Consider the following 25787-nt stretch of genomic DNA (forward strand, 5'->3'; position numbering starts at 1 on the left):
GTGTGCATGCATGCATACAAACATACATGTATACATTTATATATCTTGTATGTATGCATGCATACATGCATGCATGAATCTATGCATGCATGGATGCATACATCCATGCATTCATGCACGCATGGATGCATACATACATGTATCTATGTCATACATAGATGTATATATGTGTAATGCCTCGCCCAGAGATCCTTGGAAACAAGGATTCAAATCAAGACAAGATTTTTTATTTTTTTTTAAAAGTATGAATGCACAAGACAACATCATACAGGGATCACAAAGATCGCAACGGAAGACTTCAACACAATCTCGGCAACCAACTAATCTCCAAACGCCACTACCTAACTGACACACCCAAACAAAAGCCAACAACCACCACAACAAGATGAGGGCACAAGAAATGACCACTCATCAACAAAACAGCAAGCTGGGGTAAAATGAGAAATCCCAAAATTTGGCTAAGCCTGAAATCCTGAAGCCCTAAAAATTGGCTAAGTCTGGATTTCTGAAGCCCTGAAATTTCCTAGAATCCATAACTTATCTCTAAGAGGTCTGAAACCTATCTCAAACAATTTGACGCATATATTAAAATATATCTTAAGTATAAGGAATTATTTACGTCAACTTATACTTAAACGATATATTTTAAACCCCGAAGGACTACAACAGAAACCCAAAAACTGAATTTCAAAAGAAACCTCCTGAATTCAAAATGCAATAACATAGGCTCCAAGAATGCCCAAAAGGGTATCCAAAACCACTCTCAAAAAGATCAGATCATGAAGAAAAGTGCCAGCTAATGGCACGTGCAGGTTTTTCACAAAAATCGTGCGACACTTTTTACTAAGGGAGGGCGACACTTCTCAAGAAGGCATGCAATACTGGAAAAGTATCGCGCGACATTTCTCATAAAGCCATGCGACACTCGTCTAGTGTTGTATGAAACTTCTCCAGTAATGCATGCGACACTTTATAGTATCGTACAAAATTCTTTCTATGGGCGTGGAATACTTTATCAGTGTCGCACAATGCTGAACAAATGTCACCCATAGAAAGTAAAAACACTTCTAGAACTCAAAAATGGGGAAAAACCAACAAAAGAAAATCCACACTGGGGAGTACTGGATCCACAAAGGTTCGAGGAATGAGCACTCGAGTGCAAGAACAACATAGAAAGAAGAACACCAAACCATCTAAACTACAGCAGCAAAGAACACACTGAATATAAACATCGCAGAGAACAAAAGCAACATCGCAATGTACATAAATACATCTAAGGAACAAAACAACCAAACTAAGTATGTGGTTCCTCCCAAGCGTCAATAGCATCATAAGACCATCGTGGGTCCTAGCCATCCCCCGCGCGTAACATCCCAAGCCACCGACCAAATCATCAGTACTATCGTAATAGGGACGTCACTACTAAAACATGCATAATAATAGAATAAAAAAATCTAACATGCTAGTGATAATGCATAAGATAATCCTACAGTAAAAAACATCACCTATCACATGCTAAACAGTAGTAAACAACAAATATACTACTAAAGAAAATCACATCATCTAATCATTTGCTAAACATCATAATAAGGGAATGTGCCAAATAAAATAACATCATCTAAACATGATATACAAGCATCCCAATGAAAGCATAAATCACAAGAAAGCCTACTCTAGAACCCGAAGTACCAAGTGAAAATATCTAGCAATGGTCACACTAGGACAAAAGATCGTCTCTATACACCGATCCCTAGCAGTGTTGAAGGTAGCTACACCTCCCAACCACATGGAACTCGTAGGTCCACACCCACCATGCTGATGGAGATAATGATCCAACCAAAAACACACATATAACACAACATCCATGGCTAACACTCATGCCAGACAGTATGATGGCTGCAACCAAGAACCTAAGACAATGCAAGGAGTATAGGTCCTGGTCAGACACTCAATAGGCTACTATGTAGGGACTAACATCATGGAGAGTCGCTTGGAATCAAAAAGCCCAAGCTAGGACTTGTGCAGATTCAACATCCCTCAACGGAAAGGCTCTTGCACCCCAAACTTTTTTATTATCTTAAGTTTTATTACTAGTCACACATTTTATTTAGTTATCACTTATATAAACTTCCTTTGTCAACTGGGAAGTAGTCACCAGGTTACAGGATAGAAACCCCCTCCATATGCTACGCTACCCTACCCATGCTCATCCTACGACAAGTGCCCATGGGCATGCATACTCCCATCCCAACCCCAATGATCATAACTTTAGGCAATCCACGGAAGATAGGGCCTTGCAAGTCACCCAACAAATGTATGTGCACGTACTTGTGTGTGGTGCACCACCATCACAAAGATCATAACACAAGGACAAGAATGAGAACACAATGCAAAGAAAACACCCAACTGAAAGCAACATGGGAAGGATAGATTCTACACGAATCCCAAAGCCAATAAAACCATACATCATTAAATCACTCAATCGGCCTCAATCCGAGAGTATGGATTCTACACGAATCCCAATGATGCAACAAGACCAAACATCATGAACTCACTCAACCGACCTCAATCTGAGAGTATGGATTCTACACGAATCCTAACATTCATGAACAAAAGCAAAGCTCCAAAAGAAACCAAAAGAAGTGTAAAATCACTCAACCGAACACAACGTTGGGAGTACGGATGCAACACGCATCCCAATGCAATATAAAAGTGCAAAAGTGGTCTGACTGATAGCCAAATGAATCATCAAGGTCCACGACCGACATTGTGCCAAGAAAACTAGAGAAAATAGGGCAACACGCAAAACGAGGTAAAAACTCCAAAAAATTGGAAAACTTCAAAATTAAAACCCATTAAAACCCCAAAAATCCAAAAATAAATGGAATCGGACACCGTATGCAAAAATGACCAGCATAATGACGCAAAATCCAAAACCCTCATCCCAAAAAACAAGAAAATGTTCATACCCGCCCAACCGGGTAGAACTAACATACAGAAACGGAGGGGAAAACTAGTTCTCAGCCTCCAAAAAAATGGCTACAAAAAACAAAAGCAGAAACGGAGTAGAAAAAATAAAACAAGAAATCCCTACCTCATAGCCAAAAGGGAAAAATGAGAATCTGAACCATAAAATAAATATCCTGTAGAAGTAGCTAAAAATCGCGGCAATCCAAGGTTTCCCCGAGCTAGATCTAACGAGCCCAACCTCGCGACGATCCCATGCCTGTAGCTCCCACAATGAACAAAATAGTAAATCCTCATGAAGAAGATTTTGGGTTTTACTCTCCAACTTTCCAATTTGAAAGTGAGAAGTGAGGAATTAAATTCCTCTTTGGATATTTATTCACTTTTCGGGTGAATAATCGATTAGGGCATTTAACCAGCCAATCCAGTTAAACCCCAAATCGACCCAAACAAAAATAGGCTATTCCTATAAATAGAAATTCATCTATCGCAAAGCTGCCAGAAATTAAAACAAATCAAATAAAAAGCCCAAAAACCCAAAAACACAAAAATCACCTTAACAACTTTCGCGACAATGCAAACCTCTAAATGCATAGATACGCTTACTGGTCTAATCACATAATGCAATGAGTTCGGATTTAATAATCACTAAAAGGTTTAAATTAAACATTTAATTAAGGATATGTCGACCATACAAGGACAACATTGGTAAAATATGAATGGTTGAATCACTAACTCCATGTGCCACTGCCAGGAATATAATCCTGCACACTAAACAACATGATCAAGTGCAATTGCATATAATAACATAGTCGAAGCAATAAATGTATTAAATCACCTAATTTAACCATTTATTTAATTATATTAAAATAATCTATTTACATCACTCACGTTCGCAAAAGGCATAGCAACACAGGAATGAAGTAGATAACCATAGCATTAAATCCATCATACAACATAATAAGAGATATGTCCAAATACCAGATAACTAGATAACATCATAAAACACACTGTCATCTCAAAATGGCATCATCATGCAATATGATTAACTGAACATCATAATAGTCTAATATCTATGATACTAGAATCAAAGAGTAACATTTGACCCTTAGGTCATCTCAAATGTAAAACATCACATAAGAATAGATATCTCTCAGATCAAAATAAAACAAGGTAAATGCCTTTAGCACATAACCCAATAAATCAACATGGACAATCCATTTCTAATCATTAATGCATTTAATAATGATTGATTACTCTGCATTAAAAAGGTATTTAAAACACATAAACAACCATAGTCATAAACATGACTAACCACTGCTACAGGAACCTAGTCCAGTGTAGCATGGTAATAGTACATAGAGAAATCTCTACACACATCTCAAGGTAATCACGGAACAACCTCATGATACCACACTGATCCTAGTAACCATTGGCACAAACCTCAGTGAACCAAAAATCACATCATAATCTCAAAGATCAGTCAAAAGCATAATCAAAGCAACTGATAAAGAAACATAAATCCAAACACCTCAACGGTGTAGACCACTCAGGGTCACAATCATGATCCATCACAACAAAATATCAGCAAGGGTGCATCCATCAGGACAACTTACGAAAGTTAGATGGGAGAGGCACTACAATATGTATGATGCATGCATGTATATATGCATGGATGCATATATACATAGATACATGTCTAGATGTATATATCTTGTATGTATGCATGCATTCATACATGCATGCATCTATGGATGCATAGATATTGCATACATAGATATGCATGCATGCATGTATAGATATTGTATACATAGATATATGTATAGATATTGTATGTATATATCTATACATATGTCTATACATATATATCTATACATATATCTATACATACATATATCTATACATAGATATTGTGTATATATATATATCTATACATATATCTATACATACATATATCTATACATATATATATCTATACATATATCTATACATACATATATATCTATACATATATATCTATACATATATCTATACATACATATATCTATACATAGATATTTTATATATATATCTATACATATATCTATGTATACAATATCTATACATAGATATTGTATAGATATATGTATACATAGATATGCATGCATGCATACATACACATATATATCTATGTAGACATGCCTACATAGATATATGGATATATGTATGGATGCATGCATGCATGAATCCATCCATACATACATGTATCTATGTATACATGCATATGGATGTATGTATTCATGCATGTATACATACATAGATACATGTATGTATGGATGTATGCATGCATACATACATACATGTATACATACATAGATACATGTATGCATACATAGATGCATGCATGCATGCATATGCAATATTAATGTATACATAGATACATGTCTATATGGATGGATGCATTGATACATGTATACATACATATTGCATACATACATACATACATATATCTATGCATGCATGTACACACACACACACACACACACACATGTATGTATGTATGTATGTATGGATGCATACATACATGCATGCATGGATGCATACATCCATAAATGTATGTATGTATATATATGCAGACATATATATGTATGTATGCATGCATGCATACATACCTACATATATCTATGTATACATTGAATGCATGCATACATATATCTATGTATGTAATGTTCCTCTTGGAGATCCTTAGAAACAAGAATTCAAATCAAGTCAAGATATATATATTTTTAACAAGTATAAATGCACATGACAACATCAAACAGAGATCACAAAGATTGCAACAGAAGACTTCACCACAATCCCAGCAACCAACGAATCTTTGAACGCCACTACCAAACCAGATGAGGGCTCAAGGAATGACCACTCATCAACAAAACACTAAGCTGGGGTAAAATGTAGAATCTTGAAATTCTACTAAGCCTGAAATCCTGATACACTTAAAATTGGCTAAGTCTGGATTTCTGAAGCCCTAAAATTTCTTAGAATCCTTAACTTGTCTTTGAGAGGTCTAAAACCTATCTCAAAAGATTTGTTGCATATATTAAAATATATCTTAAATGATATATTTTAAACTCCAAGAGACTAAAACACAAACACGAAAATTGGATTCAAGAGAAGCCAACAAAATTCAAAATGCAACAACATATTGTCAAGGAATGCCCAAAAGGGTTCCAAAAACAACTCTTAGAAAGTTCAGATCACGAAGAAAAATGATCGTTGTTCAACCGTGCAGGTTTTTACAAAAACTGTGTGATACTATAATGTAGCATAGAAAAGTGTCGCACGACATTTTTCAAGGAGTGCAACACTTTCAGGGACTGGGCGATACTTTTCTTTAAGCCATGCGACACTTCAACAATGTTGTACGACACTTTTCTAAGAGGCATGCAATACTGAAAAAGTGTCACGCGACTCTTCTCTAAAAGGTGTGCGATACTTTATAGTGTCGTACGATACAGTTTGTATGGGCGTACGATACTTTTTAAATGTTGCACATTGCTGAACAAATGTTGCCCATAGAAACAAAGACACTTTCAGAACTCAAAAAGGGGAAAAGTAGACCAAAGAACCTCGACACCAGGGAGAACTGGATCCACATCTCGAGGCATGAACACTCAAGTGAAAGAACAACATAGAACAAAGAACATCTATCCATCTAAACTACAACAACAAAGAACATACTAAAATAAACATCGCAATGAACTGAACAAACAAACTAAGTACGTGGTTCCTCCCAATCATCAATAGTATTATAAGACCATCGTGGGTCCTAGCCATCCCCTACGCATAACATCTCAAGCTACTGACCAAATTGTCAGTACTATCATAATAGGGATGTCACTACTAAAACATGCACAATATCAACATAAGGAAATCTAACATGCTAGTGAAAATGCATAAGATAATCCTACAGTAAATAACATCGCCTATCACATGCTACACAACAACAAGCAATAGATATACTACTAAATCAAATAACATCATCTAATCATATGCTAAACATCATAACATGGGAATGCATCAAATAAACTAACATCATCTAAACATGATATCCAAGCATTCCAATGAAAGTATAAATCACAAGAAAGCATACTCTAGAACCCAAAGTACTAAGTAAAGACATTCAACAATGGTTGCACTAGGACAAAAGATCATCTCTATACACCGGTCCCTAGCAGTGGTGAAGGTACCTATGCCTCCCAACCACGTGGAAATCATATGTCCACACCTATCATGTTGATGGAGATAATGATCCAACCACAAACACACAAAAGAACATCCATGGCTAACACTCATGCCAGACAGTATGATGGCTACAACCAAGAAACTAAGACAATGGAAGGAGTACAAGTCTTGGTCAGATACTCAAAAAGCTACTAAGTAGGGGTTGACATCATGGAGAGTCACTTGGCATCAAAAAGCCGAAGCTTGGATCGTGCGGATTTAGCATCCCTCAATGGAATGGCTTGGTACAAGATTTTATTATCTTAAATTTTATTACCAGTCACACATTTTCTTTAATTATCACTTATTTAAAACTTCATATCCTCTGCTAACCCTCAAGGTAGAATGATCACCAGGCTACGAGATAGAAGCCCCCTCCATATGCTACTCTACCCTACCCATGCTCATCCTATAACAAGTACCCATGGGCATGCATACTCCCATCCCAACCCCAATGATCAAAACTTCTAGAAAAGACATGAAAGGTTGAGACCTGCAAGTCCTCCAAAAAATGTATGCACACGTACTTGTGTGTGGTGCACCACCATCATGAAGATCATAACACAAGGACAAGATGAGAAAATAATGCAAAACAAACACCTAACCAAAAGCAACTCAAGAGGATGGATTTTACACAAATCCCAAAGCCAATAAAACCATACATCATAAAATCACTCAACCGGCCTCAATGTGAGAGTATTGATTCTACATGAATCCCAATGATGCAACAAGACCAATGATGTAGGAGCATCCATAGGTATAAGGGCAATCCTGTGTCACCCAAAAAAAAATGTACTTAGACTTAGTTTCTGTTTCATGTGTTTTCATTTCTGGATACCCATTTGGGTCAAATAAAGGTTCCAACTCTCACAGTTCCACTATTAGTATTCTAGGATAGAGTATTCAAACACCTTGGGATATGTGTAAATGCCAAAAAAATAGGAGTATGTAATTGAGCCATCATTTTTGTGAACTAGGAGGTGTAAATTGGCCAAATTAATGTAATTGCAATTTAGAGCATTCCAAAAAAAGAATCAGGTCAAAAGGCCCCACAGTTTGAAAGTTATCATTATTTTTCAATTTTTGGAGACCTCTTAAGAATGGTTCAAAGTTAGGTTAGGGGCATTAAATGATCTCAAAAAGGGCCAAAAAATGGGGGATGAGTGAAGCTGTCCATAGGGCTATAGAGCGCTTCGAGAGCTTTCCAAAAATGTAAACGGTTCGTCAATAAGAGCTACGGTTTAAAAGTTATGCCTCCCGAAAGTTCAATTACCATTTTTGGATTCTTCTAAATTTGCACCAACTTATAACATGGCTTCCAGAACACCACACCCCCCCCCCCCCCCCAACACCCCCCTCTCAAAAATTTATCTTTCCTACTTGCAATCCCAACAATTGGTACTAGAGCTAAGTTCTTAGAAGAAGAAGCTTTGCAGCTTAAAGAAAAGATCTTGAAATGGAAGTCTACAAGTTCAGAAAGACCATTGAGAATCAAGAGATTGAGATACATCTCATACTACATCAACTAAATAAAGCCAAACATGCTTTAAAGAGTTCCTTAAAGAGAAGGAAAGAGATTGCTATAGTAGAAAATGACACACAATACAAAGAGATCAACACCACAAAGCTATTTATAGATGGTAACTCTAGTGAATTTGATGTAGCAATTGTAGATCTAATGGAAAAGAATAGAGCACAAGCTAAAGAAATCATAAATCTCAAGTTGGAGCAAGAATCACAAGCTATACTGCTATGTGAAGTGATTGAACAAAAGAAGAAAGCTATAGAAGATAAGGCCATGATTGAAGAAGAAAAAATAATTTTGGCAAATAGATTGGAAGAAAAGTCAATATAACTATCTAGGATCTCAAACATGCAATTGGATACCTTAATCCAAATGATGAATGCTCATCATGAGTTGAATGCCAAGGACATTGAGATAACTACATTGAAGTTGCAGAATGAAAAATTGCAAAATGACCTAAAAAGAGAAAAATAATTTATTGAAAGGTTCAACAAGCCAAATAAAGCCATCAAGTACCTTGAAAAACTAATAAAATCCCCTAGATCTAGTATAGATACATCAATATTGGGCTAAAAAGGCACTAAATAAGGAGAATCATTCAAAGCTATTGAGAAAAGAAACAACAAAGGTAAGAACTCCAAACCTACTTGTCATCATTGTGGTAGTAAAGGACATACTGCTAATGTGTGCATGAGAAAGAATACAAATTAGAATGCTAAGCCTAAGAAAATGACTCATTTTCATAAGTGCAACAAAAAAGGTCATCAGGGACATGAATGTAGAACTAGAACCATGCATGCACCAAAATTTGAAGGACACTGCTACAATTATCAGAAGAATGGGCATAGAGCCTTTTAATGCACATCCAAGTCCACCTGATCATCAAGCAAGCCAACAAAGGTAAGAAGCCATGAAAACTCTTATGATTGGGATTACAATACAAGATATATCTATCACTATTGCAAAAAATATGGACATGTACATAACAACTACATTAGGACTCACTTCAATGGTAACTACAAAAGATGGTTGAGTCAAACTATATGTTTCAGCTATCACAAGACTGATCACATAAGTAAGTATTGTTTAGCTAGGTCCAAGGCACCAAGTTGTGAATTTGATAAAGGTAAAGGCAAGGCAAAAGTTGAACATATCAAAAATGAGATGAATAAGACATGGAAGAAGAAAGATGGTGGTAGTACATCAAATGAAGGGACCACTGCACCCAATGGGTCAAGTGGTCACACTTCATCAAACTAAGCAAACAAGAGGTATGTGAGACTAATAATTAAAGTCTTGAATTATACATTAGTTCCAAAAGAAATTATCACTAAAAAGATTGCATTAGCATGAATTAAGATGCAATAAGTTGTGGAAAATTCAATGTTAAATCTTCAAGTTCTCATTTTTTTGTCAAGCATTAAAAGTCTTCTGTATATACTGAGTGAAATACTATTGAGTACCAAGCTACTAGTCAAAGATAGTTAGAGCTAAGCCTATAGTAATTGTCGAGTGAGAAAAGTCTCTATAGATAATGAGTGGAACAAAAATTGTGTTGATGTTGAGTTTATAGTTATACAAGCACCAAGCATTAAATGCAAAGTTTTGAAGGGTATAAGGTTAATTTTCACCTATTTTTTGTTATTAAAAATTCAAGCAAGAGAAATTAGAGAAAAGAGGTGATTCAAAATCTAGTTTGAAGTGTATTTCAAAGATCCTAGCAATAATCAAGCACTAGTTCATCAAATTTTTGATGTATTCTCCATAAGCCGAGTTATGCAGTTTAAAATTTGTAAAACCCTAGTTTGATAGAATGGCTTCTAGTTCAAAGAATGTGAAGGAGGAAGAAGTTTTTGATGTCCAATTAGTCAGCAATGAGGTCAAACAATTGAATTTGAAAGCCATCCTAGACATAGCCTAAAAAAATGACTCATCGGGTACATTATCCATGATTCCACCTAAGGTTATAATGGTCCAAGATGTAAGAAAATGTTGTAACTAAAAAGTAGGAGGCATAGGTGATATGGAAATAAGGCAAGATTATGATAAGTTATGTGAAAATGACATTTCAAAGGATGAATATAAGATAGTAGAGAGAAAGGGTTTGACCCATGCCCTAGATTTTTTCACAGTGTTCAAGATGGAATGGATCAAGATAGTGTTAAGTAGGATACATCATGGATGTATATGGTTGGAAGGAGTACCAATCAATATTTCAAAAAGAATTGTTTATAGGGTGACTGGTTTTCCAACCTAAGACTGACCAAAGACCCTATGAAGTGACTCAAAAGAAGTAATTGAGAAGAACACATGAGCTGAATGGAACAAGAGAGGAATGCGAATTGATACCATCATTGATCATATACTTGAGTTTGTTGTTAGGGTTATTTCTCAAAAATTTTATTATTCAAGCAAGTTAAATAATGTACCATGCATGGCAGTTGATGTTGCCTATAAAATTGTCAAGAAAGATCATACTTATGATCTTACACAACTTTAATTGCAATAGATAAATGAGAACCTAGGTGCCATTAGAAAGATAAAAAGTGCACAATGTAAATTTGGATCAATACTTGTATCATATTTTTCTATGTACAGAATGAATTCCCATCCTTTGGCAAAATAGGCTAGAAGACCAATAGATTAGTAGTTGTATAAATCAATGAATATATTGAGCAGATGGGTGAGAACTTTAAAACAGTTATGACAAGCTATTTTGAAGACTTTGAGAAGTCTATGAGGTAGAGGTTGAGGATACCTATCTCCTTAGTTGAACAATACTATAATGACATGTGTTTTCTTGTAGATATTGATTACACATACATACAAGTAGTACTACCTAGGGTAAGATGGTTAAGACCTCTAGGATATGAGATAAATGTTGATGAAGCCTTAGCTACCATCACTACACTCCTAGTAAAGGAGATTGATAAAGGTGCCAAGATATTTGGTTATAATGATGTTATGAAATCCAAATTTGAAATTGAATTGAAGACTACTTCTAAACTAAAGAAGAAAGATAAGTTGATAAAGAAGCTCAAGGCTAAATTTGTTGAGAGTGTAGAAGAGGAAGAAGAAGATGATGAAGAAGAAGAAGAGGAAGAGAAAGAACAAGCCCAAGAACCTCTTTCTTTGACCCAAGGCATGGGTGAGGATATTGAAGAAGAAGGTGCTAAGGAAGCAGAGGAAGCACCAGAATAGGTAGAACCAAAGAAGAGAAAGGCCAAAGCACAACCTATAGTAAAGACAAAGGCTAAAAGAATTGTTAAGACAAGCCAAGCAAATCTTACAACACCAACAACTAGGAAAAACACAAGGGCCACTACACAAAATGCTAAAGAGGAAGCCAAAGAAAAAGCCAGGGCTACAAAACAAGAAGGGCTAGAGTAGAAGACGCAAAGGATAAAATGCATTGCATAGCAAGAGACTAATGATGAAAAAACAAAATTTGAAGATACAAGCTAGTTTAGAGTGGTAAGTCATCCACAAAAATATAATCTTGAGAATCTCTATGAAAATGTTAGAAACAATGCAAATCTGACAAATTTGCAAAATATTGATTTTGGGAAAGTTGGTAGAGAAGAAAAAAATTAGATTGAGGAATTAATATATGCAATGATGTCAAAATTCAAGAACACTCCACTTGAATTGGATAATACAATGCCTAAGGATCTATATACAACTGTTGAAAATAAGTGGCATTATTGTTTAAACCTAGAGAAACAAATCAGAGAATCCACACTAGCCCAAGTGATGCCAGATTTAACAAAAGCACAAATTGTCAAAGAAAATAAGCAATATGGTGGATTTTTTGCACCAAAATATAGGGCATTTAGCATCCTTCAGAACAATTTTGAAGATGTTGTCAAGAAATCCACTCAAATGTGGAAATTGATCTATGGGTTGACAACTGTCAAAGAAGGAGAAGAAGATTCCTTTGAGGGAAGAAATAATGATGATGAAAAAAATGATAAGGAAGAAGAAGATATACAAGAGAGAAATGGGAGAAGGACAAAACCCCTTAAGAGGAAAAACTCCCCCCCCCCGCGTAAAGGAGAAGAAGAAGGAGAAAAGGCAGTCTTGCCCCTAAAGGTAGTTTTTGTTGATCAGTGAGAAATGCTCCAATGTAGAAGCTAATCCATGACTGTTGAATGATGTTCCTCCCCTTTGGAAGAAAAAATAGTAGAGATACTGGTGAGACACTTCCCCTTTGTATAGAAAGAATCTCAATGATGTAAGGTGTCTCTGAAACCTATTCAAGTTTCCCTATGTTGATATTAATGATGGCTCCTTCCAAACCTATTGAGAAGAAGTGCAGATCTAGCAAGGAGTGATGCAAAACCTATTTCAAGTAACCATCTATCTCCTCAACTAAAAAAGAGACCATCAACAATTGTTGTACATAATTATCCACAATCACATTAGCTTGTAAATATGGATCATGTAGAGAATGGACATGAGGCCCAAAGTGAGCCCTCACAACAATTGTAGAAGGATAATCATCATCAAAGAGAAGATGCAAATCATCAAGGTTGTCTCCCAAATCTATGGTGTGTGACTCAATGAAGATACCTATAATGTCTACCAAGAAGTCATCAACTAAAGCTGGAGCTGGAAGACAACATGTACCCTACTATACTGGACCTTTCACTGTGGCAATATAAGCATGTGGACTATATTGATGCAATTACCTTTTGCTACAACTATCGATAGAACCCCATGTATCTGAATGTGTTGAAGCACTATCATTGGTGTCACAATTAGTTTCCATAGTGTATGAAGTGTGGAGAGGATTAGATGATAAGTTGGGTGAACTTTCCTCAAAGTGAACATCCTTCTCCACAAAAATCTCAGAGTCTCAAGATCCATAAATCTGGAAGCCTTAATACCATCTAGCCTAGGTGCTGGTGCCTTGCATCCCCTGGAAGATAGGTTTTCCCATGTTGGACAACTAAAGACTCTAAAGTGACTCACAACTACTTTTCTACCGCACCATGCCTCAAAAGGGATCTTCCCATCTAGGGAATTATGAGGAGACCTACTAAGTATGTGAGTGGCACTGCTAATGGCTTCAACTTCAAGTGTTGAATCAAGATACTTGGCTTTAATCATGCAAATTTCCATGAAATTAAGAATTCTAATTCTCATGGTTGCAATATTTGTCTTGTGTGGACTAAATGCTGGTGGATTTTGAAGATCAATTCCCTCAAGTTTGGAAAAGTCCTTAAGTCTTCTGTCCACATATCTGCTTCCATTGTCCATCTGTAGAACCTTGAAGGCTTTCCTAGATTTTTGTTAAACATGAATCTTAAAGGCTTGAACCTTATCAACCACTTTATTATTTTGATGAAGGAAATATACCCATGTGAACAATGAAAAGTCATCAAAAAAAGTAAGGATGTAGTAGCCTTCGCTAACTGAAGTCACTACAAAAGGTCTTACTAATACCATGTGAACCAAATAGAGAAAAAATGGTGCTCTAGAAGACTTCCTTTTATCATACTTCTCCTCAAGATGCATATCCACTAAACATGAAGAACACTCACCCTTAGAAAAGTTGATGTTAGGTAGACCTTTGCCCATGTGTTTTGAGAAAAATTACTAAAGATAGTAGAAGGCAAGATGACCAAACTACTCATGCCATATTTTGGTTTGTGAATTAGATTGAGTTAACAAGGCATGTGAAGGAGAATTAGGCACAAAGTGGGAGAAGGAATAAATCCTTTTTCCATGATTGACTTTCTCCAGTACAACTAATGAATCATCTGTAAGACTTTGCACGATCACTAAATCTGGAAGGAGCTCAACTTTATGACCATCTCCAAGGTGAGTGATTTGGTAAAATAAGAGGAGATTGGAGCTAAGGTTTGGAACATAGAGAACATCCCTAAATTCCACATTTTCCATTTCCACATGTCCTTTCCCTTCAACTTCCATTTTTGTATCATTTCCCATGAAGATGTGTGGTACTTGTGACTGCTTCAATGAAGAAAAGCCTCCCTTTGAAGAACCCATATGATAGGAGGCACCTAAGTCAAGTATCCATTCTAAAGAAGAACTTGTGCTTGCCATAAGTGCTTTCCCTTTTCCCTTTGAAGTGTTTGGAGTTGAATCCTTGGAAGTACTTGGCACTTGAATTTTGTTCTTCTTGAGTAGATTTTCCAACTCATTGATTCTTTTAGTCTTGCAATGATGCTCATCATGGTTTGGCTTTTTGCAATATGTAAAAAAAGGTTTGTGCTTCTTTTCATTACTTCCCTTCTTATTGGAAGAATAATTGTCTTGCTATGAGGAGGATTGCGATGTATCATATTGTGATTTCTACTTCCACTACTTCTTCTTGCTATAGTTAGAAATTTTCCCTCCTTGACTTGATTGGTGCTCATCACTAGTGAACAAAAGCTTTGGTCTTTGATGTCATGAGAAGTCCCAAATCTATCAAGTGAAATTGTTCAACAATCAACATCTTTGCAAATGCATCAAATGTAGGCTTCTAGAAAGCACTTCCCATGGTCAACCTATAAGTATTATAACTCAAAACAAAGGAAGCATACTTTGAAGGTAGCCTCTTTAGGATGTGATGAATCAACTTGTCATCCTTTGTGGGATTTACAAAATCTTTAATTAGTGTCCTATACTCATTGGCTTTGTTTTTGTAATCATGAATTGTGTAAAAGTTCTTTGGATCCAAGAGAAGTAGATCATCCTCAATCTAAAATCCCTTTTTTGTCATCCACCTTACCATACAATGATTCAAGTTTGTCCCATGTAGGTTTGGATTCTGTGAAACTAGAAATGTGGAAGAAGAGATCTCTATCTACACAACTCTTGATAATTCCTAATGCTTGATTGTCTACAATTTTCCAATCAATGAGTTCTTTAGCATTAGTTGGTTTTAGAATTGTACCATCAACATAAATATTTAGACCTTTTTCCATTAATCTACTCCATACAATATCTTTCCATGTACAAGAATTGTGTAAAGTTAGAAGAGGACATTTAGGTGAACCCATGATGCAGAAAAGTAAAAGAGCACAAGAGAGAGATACAATACACAATACACACCCCCCCTTTTCACTCAATCAAAAGACACCCACCCACTCCCCCCCCCCACTCCCCCGCGAAAAAAAAAAAGAGATGCTTTTGGAACTTTATATGTAGTGCATGTACAATAGGCCAGTTGTCAAAATGAACAAAGTGGATTTGTAATTTTTCTCTTTTTACAACTACCTTTTGAGCCCCAAATCTATCACTAAGCACTATAGCTCGGATGTACAATAGTTCTGAAAAGTAATCAAAGTAATACAATGTAGAAAAAGACCTAGTTCTAAAAGTGAGATTTTTGTCCAAACAACCCTAGAATCTAACTATAAATATAGAAAGTAGATGAAAAATAATGCACTTTCAAAAAAATGGAACCTATTTTTGTGTCCAGATGAGCCCGTATGGGGCATTTGAAGTTGCAATATGTAGGATTGAATAGGTACAGTCACCAAAAAATGTAATTTCTAACAAATCCCTTCACCAAAACTAGAAAAGAACACCACCACTGAAATTCTTAGGAAATTCTACCCAAATTCAAAAAAAAATTGCACCTAATTTGGAATCTAGATGTATGAGTTATGGGCTCTCAAAGTCAGACTGCCAAATCAAAAAACAATGTGGAGAGGGATCTGGAAGGAAAATTGTGTGCTTAAATTTGATGGTCAAATGGCCTTCATAGTGGTTATAAAATGCCTAGTTTTGATGGTCAAATGGTCATCAAATTTAACTTCATGTCTGGCTGACATCAACAAAAAAAGTCCCCTAGGATGACGTGGTGTATGGTTGTATGGCTGGATGACATCACCTATATTGAATAGTATGGAAAATGGTGACATGGCTCCTTATTGGCAGTCCTTGTGGTAGTCTATAAGTCTGTCTAGCTAGTGGTACGGTTGGCTGAATTGTCAGTCCAACCATGGCAGAGAAGTGTCAAAACTGATGTGGGTGGGTCTATTTATATGGCAAGTGAGCTACATTTTGTAGGTCACAGGTGGCAATCTAGATTACTGCATGGAGAGGCTAGGAAATGTCATGTGGCAAATAGTCAATAGTGCCCAAAATCCTCATGTGATTGCTACGTTTCTGAAAACCAATGCCGAAAGTGTATTTTTGAGGGTTGAGAAAGGAGAATGGTTGAGAAAATTTGGTGGTAGTCTTCAACTTGGTAGGGGCTAGAGCCTTAACAACTACACTATAAACATGAAACAAATGACTAAAAAATGTAGTGTTCATGACACTAGATTACAATAGATGTGCCACACAAAAAAAATGTTGCTAGGAGGGAAATCCATTCATGGGGGCTGAAAGTTGAAACAGTTGCTGTCAGAATGGAAAAAATGTTGCGAAGAGTTGTTACTTATTGTTGGAAAAGGAGTAAGTAGGCCCTACTTAATAAAACCCAATAGGGTAAAAATTTTATCCCACATCGATGGGGATTTAGGAATGCAAAGGGTTTAAAAACCCATTCCCATAGTAGTAAAATAACAAGCTGCCAGATGTGGAAAGAGCTTCCCAAACTTTGTAGCTTGGTCAACTCACTAGATCTGTGTGTGGATTTGGCTAGTTTGATTATGTAAGAATTTGGTATAGCTCTAAAACTATGTAAGAATTTTTCTTAGGGAAAATTCACCCAAGATCAAAGAACTTGAACACAAGCACAACTCTAAACCCAAAAGGAGTATGGTCAATATATTAGAGTATGTCCTCATTCATTGCTCTGTATTGTATGTACAAACACACTAGGAGTACCTATATATAAAGGCCTCTCAAGGAGCACCTAGAATGTCTCTAGAAAGAGCTAGGAGACAAGATAAACATGACAACTAACAACACATCTTATCCATCATTCTAGATGAGAGAATAAGAATGGCAAGGTGTATCTCAAGTGGAGATGTTGTAGACACCATGTGCATAAAAGAGGTTTGAACTCTTGTGTTGTCAAGATGACAACTCACAAGAGTGCACATACTCCTAGCTGACTAATAAATAAATATTAAAGTAATACATTAACCTAAGTAAACTTAAGTAAGTGTAAATAGTGAATAATTATTTGCATCAACAATAATTGATCATAGAATATTTGAAGAAAGTAAGGACATACCAAAGGAGAAGGAATAAAAGGCCGCCCAAGCATTGGTAAGATTACCAACATCTGGCACTCCTAAAAAAGTCCTTGAAGAGCCAAATACTGAAGCTATACCATTGTAGATCTCAGCACTGGGCTCAAGTTCCTTCAAAGTTGCTAAGGTAGTTCACTATGGAGATGTAACTCTAGATGAAGAAATAGTGATACCTAAGTATGATTATGCAACCATAACATTAGAATAGATAGGCATAATGCAACAAGCCTTAGTAAAGAAGAAAAATCAAGAAATGTTGAGAAAGGAGTATAGACAGAGGCAAGCATTAAAAGAAATCAAAGACATCTTCTTAGATGCATTCATCTTGAAAACACTTGCTTTGTGGAACTGTTGAACAATGAAGATCAGGACACTAATGTAAAACTTTTGGAATGGTATGAAAGGAAATTTCAAGAAAAAGTGAATGAAAAGATATTTGGTTACATAGCATTGATGCAAGTCTAATTGGCTACAAAAATTGAGAAAGTAAATAAGGTACTTGAGAACATTTTCTCATTGTACACCAAACTGTGTGATCCCACACTCTTCACTCAAGAAACAAGCCATAAAATTTTGAGTCTGGAGATAATTTTAAAAGTCTTAGGTATGAAACTACCTTAGAACCCAACGCAGATTGAGAAGTATTTTAACTCATTGCTTCAATCACAAAGTCAATTAGCTATGTTAATAGCAAAAGAGGCTAATATAAGAGCCAAGTTGATTAATATCAAAAGCTTCCTTACCCCCCATATGGAGATACTCCATAAAGAACTAGGATATGCAAAAACTTTGTTGAAGAAACATCTTAATCTTTCTATGTTAGATGGACTAGTTCACCTTGCAATAGAGCTAGCAATCAAAATAAAGTCAATACATTTTGCATGTGACAATTGGGATATTGTTCTAAAAATAATCATGGAGGTCCACAAATCCTTTTTTGACAAATACACCATAAGTGTATAGACCCTTTGACATAAGTGTTGAAAAGGGTGAGATAAAAAAGCAAAGTGGGAGATAAAAGAAAAGAGAAGGGGGGAGATACAAGTGAATGAAAAGGGGGCAATGAAAAAGGGGGGAAACAAACCAAAGGGGGAGAAAATAAGAAGAAGCAAGAAGAGAGAAATGAAAGGGGAAGCTAAATTAGTTTTTAACCCCAATGATATATATTTTGAAGAAAACAGATACAGAGACAAATACAAAGCAAAGCATATATTAGATGATAGAGCATCAGATGAAAATACATTAAAGAGAAAGAGTATCAACAAGGGACAGATCTACTCATAATGGAGAATAGATTTTTGATTTAGATTAGGCACATTAACTCAGAGGGAGTTAAAAAATTTTGAGGTATATAGTCTATTACAAAATTTTGAAATTTTCAAGTTTTGTATATAAGAAGAGTTTTGAATATATTATACTCAAGAATATTAGATAGTTATGCACAATCAAGTGTTTTTGACACTCGTGAATATATTATACTCAAGAATATTAGATAGCTATGTACAATCAAGTGTTTTTGACACTCGTGTCAAAATGGGAGATTGTTGATCTCAGATTGGTTTTGACAATTGAGTGTCAACACACTTAAGTCATTTACTTAGTTCATGCCAAACTAGTAATACATGTGATGCCTTGCCTGGACATCCTTGGAACAAGGATGAAATACAAGCCAAGATTATCATTTTTTACAAGTATGAATGCACATGTCAACATCATATAGGGATCACTATGATTGCAATAAAAGACCTAACCTCCATCCTAGCAACTAGTGGACCTCTTGACACCACTACCGAACTGACACAACGGTACAAGAACAAAAACACTAGAAACTAACAATAGAAAAAGAAATCTCCAAACTACCCAACAGAGGTAAATTGGGTCAACCCCATGGGTATTAGAAACTCAGAAAACTGAAGGAGACATGTCTTGTTTCTTGCCCTCTACCAGGGTTTCATGCAAAGAAGTGCATCGTAGCACATGAAGAAACACATTTTCATGCAAGAAAGTGCATTTTTGCATGAGGAAGTTTTGGCTGTACCAAAAAAACACCTTAGGATTCACATAGGGTTTGGTGAAAGAAAGTACAAAGCTGTGCCAAGAAACCCAACACACCACGTGAAGAATTCCATCCTCGCATGAGGAAGTGCAATCTCGCATGAGATCTTAAATCAACACACAAACAAAAAACACAACAAAAAGCTAAGGAAATAAGGTAATGTCATTCCTCCACACTAGGGAGTACTATATCCATATTTCAAGGAGAAAACACTTGACAAGGACTAAAAGACAAACAATTAGAATCTAAGCATCTAATCATACAATGAAGGAAAAGAACAGAAGGAACATCACAGTGAACTAAAAGCAATATCATACTTGGAAAAAAGATTGTCTCTATACACTAGTCCCTAGTAGTTGTATGGGTAGCTATGCCTTCCAAACACATGGAACCCATAGGTCCACTCCCACCATACTGATGGAGATAATGATCCAACTACAAACACACAAGAACAACATCCATGGCTAACACTCACACCAGATAGTATGACAGTTGTAACCAAGAACCTAAGACAATGCAAGGAGTATAGGTCCTAGTTAGACACTCAAAAGGCTACTAAGTAGGGACTAACATCATGGAGAGTCACTTGGCACCAAAAACCCCAAGCTCAGATCATGCAGATTCAACATCCCTCAACAGAATGGCTTGGCACAAGCATTTTATTATCTTTAGTTTTATTACCACCCAATATTTTCTTTAGTTATAACTTAATTAAAAATTTCTTCAATCAAATGGGAAATGGATACCAAAATGCATGACAGAAGCCCCCTCCATATGCTACCCTACCCTACCCATGCTCAACCTATGAAAAGTGCTTGTGGGCATGCATATTCCCAACCCAACCCCAATGATCATAACTTTTGAAAGTACCATGGAAGATTAGGCCTCACAAGTCACCTGACAAATGTACATGCATGTTCTCATGTATGGTACACCACCATTATGAAGATCAAAACACATGGACTAGATGAGAACACAATACAAAAGATCACTCAAGTGAAAACAACTTGGGAGGATGAATTCTACACGAATCTCAAAGACATAAAACCATACATCATAAAATCACTCGACCAGCCTCAATTTGAGAGTATGGATTCTACATGGATTCCAATGATGCAACAAGACCAAACATCATGAACTCAATAAACTAGCCTCAATCCAAGAGTATGGATTCTACATGAATCCTAGTGTCCAAAAAAAAACAAGAAAATAGGGTGGCATGCAAAACAAGATAAAAACCCCAAATTTTGAAAAAACTTTGAAATTAAAACCCATTTGGCTTTTGGGTAAAAAAAGCCCAAAAATCAAAAAATAATTAAGTTCGAACATGGTATGTAAAAATGGCCAGCATAATGGTGCAAAACCCCAAACCCTCATCTTAAAAAATAAAGAAATGTTTGTACCCGCCCAACCAGGTAGAACTAGTGTACAAAAATGGAGGGAAACACTAGTTCTCAGCCTCCTAACAAACAACTACCAAAAACAAATGCTGAAAGGGAGCAGAAAAAATAAAATTGCAAAGCCCTACCTCACAGCCAAAAGAGGCAAAATGGTAATCTAAACTAGAAAATAAAAAGCTCGTAGAAGTGGCTAAAAATTGTGGTAATCCAAGGCCTCCCCAAACTAGATCCAGCAAGCTCAACCTCGCGATGATCCCATGCTCGCAGCTCCCGCAATGAACAAAATAACACATCCTCATGAAGATGATTTTGGGTTCTACTCTCCAAATTTTTAATTTGAAGGTGAGAAGTGAAGAATTAAATTTCTTTTTCAATACTTATTCACTTTTTGAGTGAATAATCAATTAGGGCAATTAACCAGCCAATTTAGTTAAACCTCGAATTGACCATAACAAAAATAGGTTATTCCTCATAATGAGAATTAATTTAAGGAAAATCTACTAGAAATTAATTTCAAGAAGATTTAAAGCCTAAAAACCCAAAAACACAGAAAATCACTTAACACTTTCATGACAGAGTGACCTCTAAATACACATACATGCTCACAGGTCTAGTCACATAATTCAAATGAGATCAAATTTAATAATCACCAAAAGGATTAACTAAATAATTAAAATAAGGATATGTCAACCATACAGGGATGACATTGGTAAAATATGAATAGCTGAATCACTAACTCCATGTGCCACTACCAGGGATATAAATCTTCCATTCTAAACAACACGATCAAGTGCAATTGGATATAATAATATAGCCAAAGAAATAAATGCATTAAATCACCCAATTTAACTATTTATTTAATTATATCAAAATACTCTATTTACATCACTCACATTTGCATAAAGGATAACAATATCATCATAAAACACACTGTCATCTCAAAATGGCATCATCATGTAATATGATCAACTGAACAACATAGTAGTCTAATATCTATGATACTAAAATCAAGGTATAACATCTGACCCTTAGGTCATCTCAAAACTAAAACATAACATAAGTAGCAAATATCTCTTGGATCCAAAACATAACAAGGTAAATATCCTCAACACAAAACCAAATAATCCAACATGTACAATCCATTTATGATTATTTAATGATTAAATAATGGTTGCTAACACAACATAAAAAGGCACATAAAATACATTAGCAACCATAGTCATAAACATGACTAACCACTGCTATAGGAACCCAGTCCAGTTTAGCATGGTAAAAGTACACAGTACAATATTTTCACACATCTCAAGGTAATCAAAAAACAACCTCATGATACCACATTCATCCTAGTAACCACTAGCACAAACCTCAGTGAACCATAAATCATCATAATCTCAAAAATCAGTCAAAGCATAAACAAAGCAATTGATGTAGAAACATGACTCCAATCACCTCAATCATGTAGACCACTCATGGTACCAATCACAATCCCATATCAAGGAGAGATCAAAAAGGTTGCATCCATTAGGATGACTTAAAAAAGTCAAATGGGAAAGAAATTGCATCATCGCCCCCAAAGACTAGGCTTACTCCTGGAAGCCTGCAATCCAAGAATAGAAACCAAAACACACCAAGAGAAAAATCAAAACTGAGCAATAGGAATGACCCAAGAAGCTCTCCACAAGTCAAAACCAAATCACTCCAACATTCTCAAAGCATCCCATCAACCCCAAACATGTCAACCATAAGAGAATGCGTGTCACACTGACATAAGGTCCTCCAACAAGGAACTTCCTAAATGCTAGGAAAAAATCCATCTAGCCATAAAGTCAACAACATAAGGGAAGGAAAATTTCACTCTACCTCATCCACAGGTGCCAACTAAACATGTTCCTACCACATAACCATAAAACAAGGTCAAAAGCACTGCACACTTCCAAAAAGAGTTGGAATCATGAGCAAATAACCATCCCGAAATTCCCAAGAACACAATCATGTCACACATGAGTATTGTTGAAACCACATAAACTCATACTTTGAACAAAGTGGATGACAATTTATTAACAAAATTGCACACCCCAAAAGACTACTCACTACCACTAACCACAAAGTGTAGGAGCACAATGCCTCTCCAAAGTACAAAAGCTCAACTATCACCAAGAACTAGGGTTACACAACCCAACTAGACAAGATATCACCTTTCCACAAGGTTGCAAAGACTTTCGTCAGTGGACACAATCATGTAATATTTGCATACCAATTCATAAGATGGTAACATGTTTCCAACGATACCATGTCCCTCTAGCACCATGTTAGGAATACTACACCCAACCTACCGCTAAACTCAATCTCTAGCATCAAGTCAATGGTCTAAGAGAAAACTTGACTGAGATAATCCTCTTGAAGAAACAAGCTTAGGGAGGAAGAAACTATAGAGTATTAGGACTGAGAGGGAGTCTCTCTCAACCTTTGCACTAAATCAACCCAAGGTGCATTAGGGAACTCACAATCCCACCAACCATTAACATACTCATTTGAAAACACTAACTGAGCTATTGGCATAACCACAATAGCCTACTTTCTCAAGAGAGAAAAGAATGTGGAGATGTACCAAAGTCAAAGTCCAAAAAGAAGAATCTAGACTCATCAAAGAACTAAGTCACTCCCAAATGACAATGCAACATCAACCTTGAGCAATGAATGCTCACAAACCACACTTCACCTCACAAGGGTTGGATGGTGCTATAGGAAACACACAACCCCAAGCACAAATTCAAACAAGTACCTAGTAAATTATCAAGATTTGTTAACACCTCCCTAAGAATAATCATGAAGGGTTAAACTTCTCTAATAGCCATAAATGTGACATGTCGCGATTGAATTGGCTTCTACTCAATAAAGAGTACTCAAAACAATGATCTACACCTTCAGAAGTGCAAAAGAATTGCTTGATGTTCCCCATGCAAAATTTTGCATTAGCACAATCTCATGTGAAGTTTCTCATCAAACCAAGTGAGAAAGTGCAATGAACCAGGTGAGAAAGTGCATGACCACTAGATTCTCACATGAAATTTCAAAACAACACAAAACTACCTACACTTTGGAGGCCATAACTTTCACATTTAGAATCTGATTGGCTCTATTTGAAAAGTGTTAGAAATATATCAAAAATGCCTAAAACATGATGAAGCTTAGAGGGTTCTAAGACCTAGGAGGTTTAATCACCACTCTAGATAAAACATCAGAGGCAAAATCAACAGTCTCAATTACCAAAACAAATGACAGACAAAATGTCCAAAACCACTCAAGAACAGACATGCCCAACACAACATAAGGCATGGAATGAAAGGTAGTTCACACAATAAAAGAATCATTACTTATCTTTCATAATTTCATTAGTTAAACATAACATGAGCACTAATACACAAAGAACTTAAAGGTTTTCAAAGCAAGGGTTCAAGAGTCACTTACCCTAAAACAAGTACATATCTTTTAAATTTCTTTCAATAATAACATTACGTTCACTCATAATTTAAACCATCCAATTACAAAAGAAATTTTACATCTATGACAACCACACTAGTATATTCTATATGATATTATCCCTTGTACATACTACCAAAGGTTCGAGATGAACATGGTAGAGTCACAATACACAACTGGGCATCAATTAGAAACACATTCAAAATAGTCATCATGAACCAAAAAAAAAGTCCAAATGGGGAATTGTCAATTCCAATAGTAAATAAAAAAGGATATTAGTTCAACAATAAATTGAATGTGACAACTATCACAAAGAGAGCAATAGAGAAAATTTGATGATTACTCCAAGAGAGAAAAATATTGAAAACCAATGCTAGCCCAACAACATGAGGAAAATACCTCCAGCCAAATAGAATAAGGCATCAAAAAAATCACATCACATGTGACAACTGAGAACAGTCACACAAGAGGCATAAATCACCACATAATTCTAAGGAATACATCATCCTAGCAATGTTAGAGAACACACTCAGACACACCAAGTAGTATACCATTAGTAACCTCATGCATATGCATACAACAATACTTTCCATGAAATCCAACATTTAGATATCCATCACTTTTAATACAAATTTCCACAATGCTGAAGAAGTAATTAAATTTGGGACTTAAGTATTTAACCCAAGTATATAATACAAAACCTAATTCTTTGCAATGATTCATAATAAACACTTATTTCTCAAACAAAAGAACCATTTCATTAGTATAATGACATAATATAGAGTCACAAATAAGAATCCTTTATTTACTTACAAGTAGGAGAAAATAGAGAAACAATGCTCCTTACTCCAAAGGGAGAAATAGAAGAGGCACTCTAAGCCATCACATGGACACCAATCAGTGGTTCCATCGAATACAATCACACAAGAAAC

This window comes from Cupressus sempervirens, chromosome 8, assembly GCF_028749045.1.
Source record: "Cupressus sempervirens isolate cs-2001-9-10 chromosome 8, ASM2874904v1, whole genome shotgun sequence".
Lineage (NCBI taxonomy): Eukaryota > Viridiplantae > Streptophyta > Pinopsida > Cupressales > Cupressaceae > Cupressus > Cupressus sempervirens.